We start from the raw sequence: 9630 nt of genomic DNA on the forward strand, positions 1-9630 counted from the left end.
CTGAGGATGAAGGAGTTAAAATTTCCCTGGATTAGGGTGAAACTGTGCCTTTGACCCACAAGGTTAACGTGGGAAACAAAATAACCAAAGCATCTGAGCTTGCCTTGCACAACAGCAGGAGGACCGCCCATAAGAGAGGAATTTGCTGACAGGCCTCCTCCTGAGTAAGCATCTTGCAGGAACATTGAGAAGCTAAAAAGACTGTCAACTTTACACATCAAAGACTAAAAATCCACCATGCAACACATAGAACAGACAGTCATTCCTGTGCAGAGGACTCTTAGAACTTCTGCCCCCAAGGCCACATGCTCCCCAACTCCTACCTAAAACCCTAAATAAAAACCCTTGCTTGTACCTTTTTCAGGAGTTTGGGATTATAGTGTTAGCTGCCTCTTCTCCTTGCTCAGTGCTTTGCAATAAAATTCCTACTTTTTTCCACTACACCCAATGTCAGAGATTGGCTTACTACTGTGTAACTGGCGAGTGAACTAACTTCAGATTTGATATCAGATGACCCTTATATCAGGTGAACTACCCAGGTGAACCCAACCAACCCACAGACTCATGAGCAGCGATAAATGGTTGTTGCTGATTGAAGCCAGTGAGAAAGGCAGGTAGCATAGGCCCTGAGCAATTGGCCTAGTGGCTGTGTCTGGATGCATACAGGGGTGCTAAGGTGGGAGGCCCCAAGGCAGCAGCAGAAGAGACAGTGGGCACAGCCCCAGGAGAGAAGAGGGACTCCATGTGGGACAGCACAGGAACCTGGGTGGGAGGCCAGCCTCCTGACCATCTTTAGACCCTAATAATTACAGTAATTATTAACTCTCTGGCCTGAGCACTGGGACAGGTACTGCAGGCGGCCAGGTAGTAAATATTGTCAGTAAATTATTACTAAACAACAGCATATACATCGACATTGCAATAAAGCGTATCAGGAAGTTATTAGAATTCTTCAAAGCGTTCAGAATCTCTGGTTTTGAAAATTGCTGGGTCATTGCAAAGCAAATACCCACAGGTTTATAAATAGAAATTAAATTCAACAGAAAAACCCACTATTTTTATATGAAGCTTAAATTGCCATTGTATAATTGCCCTTGCATGACATTTAAAATTAAATTCAGGCAGGAGACTCATTTGTATGAAGAGTTAAATCTTTTTAGAAAAAGTGTTAAGTGAGACTCATTAACTTTACATGTACTCTAATTTATACTGCTAAATAATTATCAGAAATATGTCCCAGTGTTGTCACAGTCTATAAAATACTCTTAACGGCTCCTGTAACCATTACATCAGCAGAAACATTCTTCTCAAAATTAAAAATTATCAAAAATTGGCTGCAATCTTGCATTTGCCAAGGCAACTCCTTTTTTTTTTTTTAAAGATTTTATTTTTTCCTTTTTCTCCCCAAAGCCCCCCCAGTACATAGTTGTATATTCTTCGTTGTGGGTCCCTCTAGTTGTGGCATGTGGGACGCCGCCTCAGCGTGGTCTGATGAGCAGTGCCATGTCCGCGCCCAGGATTCAAACCAACGAAACACTGGGCCGCCTGCAGCGGAGCGCGCGAACTTAACCACTCGGCCACGGGGCCAGCCCCGGCCAAGGCAACTCATTTTGCTTTCAATATCCTAATTTGAAAATGAAATTGCTAAAAGTGTAAATTTTGATGAAATAATAAATAAATTTGGAGAAAGGTAAGCCAAAAAACCCTATAATCAATCAAGATATCACAATAATATAATATTTTATTCATTATTTTATATAAATTACAAGACCAAAATAATATATTTTTTGCAATTTTGTAATTTATGTTTTTATATATAAATAACTATTTGCTCTATTTTATAAGTAATAAAATATTTGTAAAGGTAAAATGTTTATATTTTAGTATCTTTAGTAGTCCTTTCTTTTCAATTTGAACAAGGGTCCCCATATTTTCATTTTGCAATGGGACCTAAGGTAATAAAATATGTTACACACACTCCTATTTATTCAATTATTTTTATTTTATGATTAAATTTTCATTCGTTTGCCATATGTAGTTTGTTTTAATATCCTTTCAGTTGGTTTGCATGATGATGCATTTTATACAATTGCATACCTTTAAGAAGAATCCTAATATTTAACATTACGCTTAGGTGGACTACAGCTGTATCTTAGCTGTACCTGAAGGAACAGTGACAGTGATTTATATTATTCGAAGGAAAAGTAACAGCAATACCACTACCCTGGTTTTGATCCCACTGCTCCAGCCACTCTGGCCTCATTGCTGTTTATGGAAATGTCCCAAAAGCTTAGAACAATGTCTGCCACAGAGTAGATGTGCAATAAATAAATATTTGCTGGATGAATTGAATAAAAAATTTCTTGATTCTGTGCATGGAAAAATGGAGATTTATTAGCTGCAGCTCTTCAGCTTATTAAGTGCTACTTAACACATATTCTGTAGGGGCAGAGAATATGACACAGGATTGCTTGGAGCTGACAAGGTGGTTGTTGGAGGAAAGGTTGGCTTGGAAGCTCAGAGAGAGTAATGTAAGAGTCGGTAAGCATCAGGTGAGGTTGGGAGCAATGAGGTGGATTCTATGATAAGCTAGCAGCAACTGTGTAAGGACTAAATCAACCAGTAATTAGGAGAGGTGAGTGTATCTGTACGATGTATGATGACTTCTTTGTGTTCATGGTACCTACCCCCTTCCCACCATTATTGACCAGAAAGCTCCGTGGATCTGACCTGCTGCTGCTGGGCTGAGTATGGTGGCTCTTGTGACATTGGCAGCCATATTCCATGGAGTGGGATTATGAGAGGATTTATCTGGCATATGATTCAAGAGACAGAGTCTATAGAGAAAAGTTCAGAGAAGTTCTTAAGTTGTCATTGCCATTATTAAGACACTGGACTGAATGCTTTGAAAAACAAACAAACATCACAGCTCTCAAAAACTACAGTAACCATGTGGCTTGAGGTTAAAGACTGGCAAGAAAAATTTAAATATTATAAGCACACTCTTTCTTCTACATTTGAGTTAATTTTCTGGATATATGTTGCTTCATACTATTTTAAAAATATTTATGTGAGTTAGAAATTTGAAATGCACTTTTCTAAAATGTTTACAAAATCACTATAATTAGGTATATATAGATACAGATGATTACTCCTAATTGAATTATTCTCATTATTGCTTTTTTTTTTTTTAAGGAAGATTAACCCTGAGCTAACTGCTGCCAATCCTCCTCTTTTTGCTGAGGAAGCCTGGCCCTGAGCTAACATCCGTGCCCTTCTTCCTCTACTTTATATGTGGGACACCTACCACAGCATGGCTTGCCAAGCAGTGCCATGTCCGCACCCGGGATCCCAAGGGATGAACCCCAGGCCGCTGAAGCAGAACGTGTGCACTTAACCACTGCGCCACCTGACCGGCCCCATGATTATTGCCTTTATATTTTAGATTTTTCAAAGACTTCTTTTAATAGTCCATATGATGTAATTTATTGTTTAAACTAATTTTTGGACTTTTGTTTTTTTCCTACTCTTTTTCTTCCTTGTTTGATCAGGGACAAGTCAAAGCTCCACTTTTTTCTCCTCAGACAGGTGAGCTCTCAGCTGCCTCTGTGCACAGACATCCCTAGCCTCACTGTCTAGGTGACTATGTAGGGGCAACACTGCCGCTCCAATTTTCCCTTTGTCTGCATACTCAGCGGAATGCATAGAACGCTTAATTCAGGGTCAAATCATGTGCTTTCCATGACCCACGGTACCTATTCAATGCCTACTTTCACAAGACCAGAACTTTTAAAGACACAGTCAAAAGAAACATCTCCATAGAGGTTACTGAGCCCACTTTCAGGAACTTACAGAGTATGCTCCACTTCTTTTTCTTGCTCTTGTAGTAGCAGAGATCTAATCATTACACTCATAATCAAATTGTTTTTTTCTATCTCTCAATGTTTTCTGAATTTTCATGATTTTCACTGAAAATCTTTATCACGGCTGACCTTGGTCTGAAATCTGTAACTTTACCTTCTTGTTCTCCATCAGTCTTGTATATGTTTTCTATGAGATTCTACTAAGTCTCGGCCATCTGCAACAGTGAATTTTGACAGACTACTTTGCTATGGACTCTGTCCCCCTTTTTTCCCATTTGAAGAACTCTGACCCCAAGGTTTACATGTTCAAGGATTTCTATGTTCAACACTGGTGAGAAGATGACCAAAACTACTGGATGCTTTCTGGTCTTCCCACTCAAATCCTTTCACTTCCTGACGAAAAGTGTGGATCCTTTTAATTTCTTTTAAAATCTCTTATCTTTGCTCAGTTTTATTGATGCAGCAACTCAGCTGTTGATGCTCTTATTGTTGTTAAAAGTCTGTTAAAGCTGCAAACTTTACTGCATGATGGAATCGACATTGCTAGCTTTCCATGTCATTGTAGCAATAAATTCCAATGGGAGGGGCATCATATAGTTGATTTTCAGAATTGCAATAGAAACCTAACTTTAAATGTACATAATGAGTATTTTGATCAACATTGAATCCAGTCAGTGATGCAGCTGCTTCTGCATCTGTTTCTCTCTGTTACACAGACACACACACACACACACACACACACACACGCACACTCTGCTGCATGGGCTGTTTTACTGAGCTCCTCCCCCATCTGCAGAGCACCTGCTTGCCACCATCCACGGGTTCACCTCAGCCAGACCATGTCTGGCTTGGGGAGGTAAATGAGAAGGTGTTCTAACAGCTTGGCCATGGAGTGACCAATCTTGCTACTTTGTCCAGGACTGTCTCAGTTTTTGTAATGAAATTCCTGTGTCCCAGGAAGACCCACCTGTGATACCAAAAGTCTCAGTTTTCAGTGATGGATGTGGAAGTTTGGGGGAAAAATATAAAACCAATATAGTGACCAGAAAAACAGTGGTTGAAAGCAATACATTTTTAATGTCAAATAGATACAGCATAGATTATATGTCTAATGGTCTCTGTCGCTGTTTTTCCCCTCGACCGCTGACGTTGGTATTCAGGATTTTCAGTTCACAAGAATGAATACTCTGATGTCGCATCACTTTGAATAACGGGACATGTGTATAGTTAAGTACATTGTAATTGTGAGCATTACCCATCATCTTTGACTTTGCACGTGGATTAATTGTTGTGTTTTGCATCAAGATAGAGCGAGAAAAAATATTTGAAAACATTCTGCCTGAAAAGTTTCCAAATTTGACAAAGTATGAACCAACAGATCCAACTCAATGAACCCCAAGTGTAAGAATCATGAGGAGAACTATACCAGGCATATCGTATCCAAATAGCGTAAAATCAATGATAAAGGGAAAACCTAAAATTCCAGAAGGAGAAAAAAGGATGCATTATGTACAGAGGGAAAAGGAAGGCAACAAACGACAAAAAACCTGACATTAAAAAAAAGAAAAAGAAAACCAAACAAATGTCAATCTAGAATTCTTTACCCAGTGGAAACATATTTCAAAAATAAAGGTAAAATAAAGACTCATTCAAACCCACAAAAGCCAAAATAATTCATTACCAACAAACTTGAACTATAAGAAATATTAAACGCATTCCTACAGTCACAAGGGGAATATGGAAACCTGGATCTACACAAGGAATGAAAAGCACGTAAAATAGTAAATATGTAGAAATGTATAACATTTTTTTCCTTAATACTTATATCCCTTCAGAAGGGAATTGACTGTTTACAGCACACATAATAAGAATGTAATGTGGGTTTTATAACATATGTAGAAGTAATATGTGTAACAAAAATAGTACAAATGCCAGGAAGGGTAAATGAAAGTGTTACTGCATGGTTCTTAAACTGCACAGGAAGTGATATAATATTACTTGATGTTAGTCTGTGATAAGTTTAAAGTATGTGCTATAAATATTAAGCTAAGAATATACCAGGACATAAAATACAATCACAAAAAATAATTAATCCAGAGGCTAGCTTGGTGATCTAGTGGTTAAGTTCACGTGCTCTGCTTCAGTGGCGCAGGGTTTGCAGGTTCGGATCCCAGGCATGGACCTAGCACTGCTCATCAAGCCACACTGTGGGAGCATCCCATAAAAAAATAGAGGAAGACTGGCACAGGTGTTAGTTTAGTGTCAATCTTCCTCAAGCGAAAAAAAAAAAGAGGAAGATTGGCAACAGATGTTAGCTCAGGGCCAATCTTCCTCACACACACAAAAATCATAATAATAATAAATCCAAAATAGGCAGAAAAGAGGTAAAAAGGAAACAAAGAATGGATAGGCCAAATAGACAAACAGCGAGGAAGTACAGTTAAATGCAAACATATCAATAGTAACATTAAATATAAATAGTTGGACCAAATAAAAAACTGATATTATCAAATGGGATAAAAAAAGCATGACTTACCCAACTATATGCTATCTATAAGAAACTCTTTATAAATATAAAGAAACAAATTGATTAAAGGAAAAGGATGGAAAAAAAAAAATACCATGCTAACATTAACCCAAAGAAAGCTGGAGTGACTGTGTTAACATCAGGCAAATTAGATTTCAGAGTATAGCATACTACCAGGGACAAAGAGGATAATTTCATAATGGTAAAGAGATCAATTTGTAAAGAAGGTGAAATAATCCTAAATGTGTATACACCAAAATAACAGAGATCCAAAATACGTGAAGCAGGGGCTGGCCCTGTGGGACAGCGGTTAAGTTCGCATGTTCTGCTTCGGTAACCCAGGGTTCACTGGTTTGGATCCTGAGTGTGGACCTACTCACCGCTTGGCAAGCCATGCTGTGGCAGGTGTCCCACATATAAAGTAGGGAAAGATGGGCACAGATGTTGGCTCAGGGCCAGTCTTCCTCAGCAAAAAGAGGATTGGCGGCAGATCTTAGCTCAGGGCTAATCTTCCTCAAAAATAAATAAATAAATAAACACAAATAAATGAAGCAAAACCTGATACTTGCAAGGAGAAGCAGACAAAGCTACAGTAGTAGTCAGAAATTTCAGTACCAATTTCTAAGTAATTAACACAATGTGTGATAGAAAGACTAGGCAGAAAATCAGTGAAGATATATTAAACTTTAACAAAACTTGCAATCGACTTGATCTAACACACTTATAGGACACTTCACAAAACAGCTGAATACACATTTTTCAAGTGTACACAGATCATTTACAAAGATAGCCCCTAATCTGTGCCATAAAATTAAGAGTTATACCAACCAAATACAAGGTGTAGACCTTATTTGTATGCTGGTTGGCACAAACCCACTGAAAAAAAATCGAGATATTGAAGAAATGTAAATAGCTACTGAAATGATGATGTTAAGGAATGTTTGTTAACTTTTGCCAGTAATGGTATTGTGACTGTGGTTTTTAAAAGTCATACCATAATGAAATATTTATAGATGAAATGATACTATGTATTGGATTTGCTTTAAAATTGCTCAGTTTGGGGCTGAGTGGCAGTGTAGATGAAACCAGATTAGCTAGAGCTGAACATTGTTGAAGCTGGCTGATAAGTTCATGGTCTTCCTTGTACTGGTCTCTTTACTTTTTCGTATGTTTTAAATTTTTATAACATATGTTTAAAAATTTTAAGAGTTATGGTTAGAGTTCTGGATCAGATGGAGTAAGGATGTTCCAGCCCGTCTCTGCAGGTATTTAATACAATTGAACACCATGGACAGGATTCCTGGGACAGTAATCTGAGCGCTCTGAAAAATAATGGTAGTGTGAGAATTGGGAAGGAAAATAGATCTATCTCAAAACATCACCAAAGAGGCATACATTCAGTTTTTTTCCTTACACTTTCTCCCAGCCTAGACTCAAATGCAGCTCAAAACCTAGACCTTTGCACTGAGTGTTGACAGAAAGAGTCTTGAGAGATGTCAGCTACTTCTGGAGTGAGAAGTGGGGAAAGGACCCACTCCATAGCCAAAGAGAGTGGGGAAATGCCACTGTTGTGCTTTCTCTCCTGCCCAGCCCGGGGTAACCTTGCAGTAGCGCAGTGATAGCAGTGGTGAGGCAGGCAGCTAAAATGTGGAGAAAAGGGAACCTTTCTCTTTGACCAGAATAATCGTAATCCTCAGAGTGTGGGGTCAGGCATCCTCTCATTCCTTAGTGTAGGAGGCAGTGCACAGCAGCATGGACAAACGAAAGTCCTGATTTTTAGAAGACCAAGGAAGAGGGCGGGTGGGAGTAGGAAAGCGTTGAGGAGTTAGCTGAGAGAAGAGAGCCCAAGAAAACAATCCCACAAAGTTAGATGGGAATTCCTGGGTTCATGCTTGAGCTGCAGATGTGTGAATCTGTAAAGAGCCTCCCAAAGGCTTTGAGAGCAGACCCATGGGGTAGGCCAGCACCCTATTCCCAACTGTCCATGAGAGGTGCACATGTGGGATAGGTTCAAATTGCACAGCAAAATGCTGAAAACTAAACTGACATTGGAACCAAATGTAAACCTTGACTGCATCTAATCAGGTCAAATGCATGCTAAACAAAGAAATCAACGTTCTCATAGGACTTATACACGACTTAGAGGCTCATACTATCAAAATGTCCAGAGAATGGTTCAACATTACCCAACATATGAAGAACCAGGGAAATCTTGATGTCTTACAAGGGAAAAGAATCAATATATTCATCAATATTAAAAATTTTGCTCTGAGAAAGACGTTGCTAGTAAAATTAAAATACAAGTTACAGATTGGGAAATAATGTTTGCAAATCGCATATAGAAAATGGACTTTTATCTATAATATATAAAGAACTCTTAAAATTCAACAGTAAGAAAACAAACCCAGTTTAAAAATGGGCAAAAGACTTAGACACTTCACCAAGAAGGTATACAGATGCCAAATAAGCACATGAAAAGATGATCATTATTATTAGTCATTAAAGAAAACCAAATTAAAACCACAACTGATATCATCACATACTTATTAGAACTGGGAAAAAATGACAATTCCAACTGCTGATGGGGATTCTGAGCAAGTGGTACTCTTATAGATCACTGACAGGAATGCAAAAATGTTGTGCCCCTCTAGAAGATAGTCTGGTGATCTCATAAACATACCATATGACCCAGCATTCCCATGGAAACTTTTGTTTGTAATAAAAACCTGCACACACATATTTATAGCAGCTTTATCCATAATAGTCAAAAATTGGAAACAATCCCAATGTCCTTCAACTACTGACTAAATAAACAATGTGTGGGACTACTCTAATAAGAAGGAAGGAACTATTGACACACAGCGAAGGATGCATGAAAGGATATTATGCTGAGTCAGAGAACCAGTTTCCAAAGGTTACATACTCTGTGATTTCATTTACATGATGTCTGTAAAAGACAGAACTAGATCAGCAGAGAACACAACAGTGGTTACCAGGGTTTAGGACTGGGGGGAAGTTTGACTAAAAAGAGACCTCACAAAAGAAATTTTATGCAGTGATGGAGTGGTTCTGTATTCTGATTGTGACAGTATCTACATTAATCTATACAGGTGTCAAAACTCATAAAATCATACGACCAAAAAGGTCATTTTTGATGTATGTAAATTCAAAAAAAATTAAACATGGTAATCCAAATAAAAAAGGTCCAGCAAAAAAATAAAAAAAGATTAAGGGCCATTC

The sequence above is a fragment of the Equus caballus genome, chromosome 14, assembly GCF_041296265.1.
Source record: "Equus caballus isolate H_3958 breed thoroughbred chromosome 14, TB-T2T, whole genome shotgun sequence".
In the NCBI taxonomy this organism is placed as follows: Eukaryota; Metazoa; Chordata; class Mammalia; order Perissodactyla; family Equidae; genus Equus; species Equus caballus.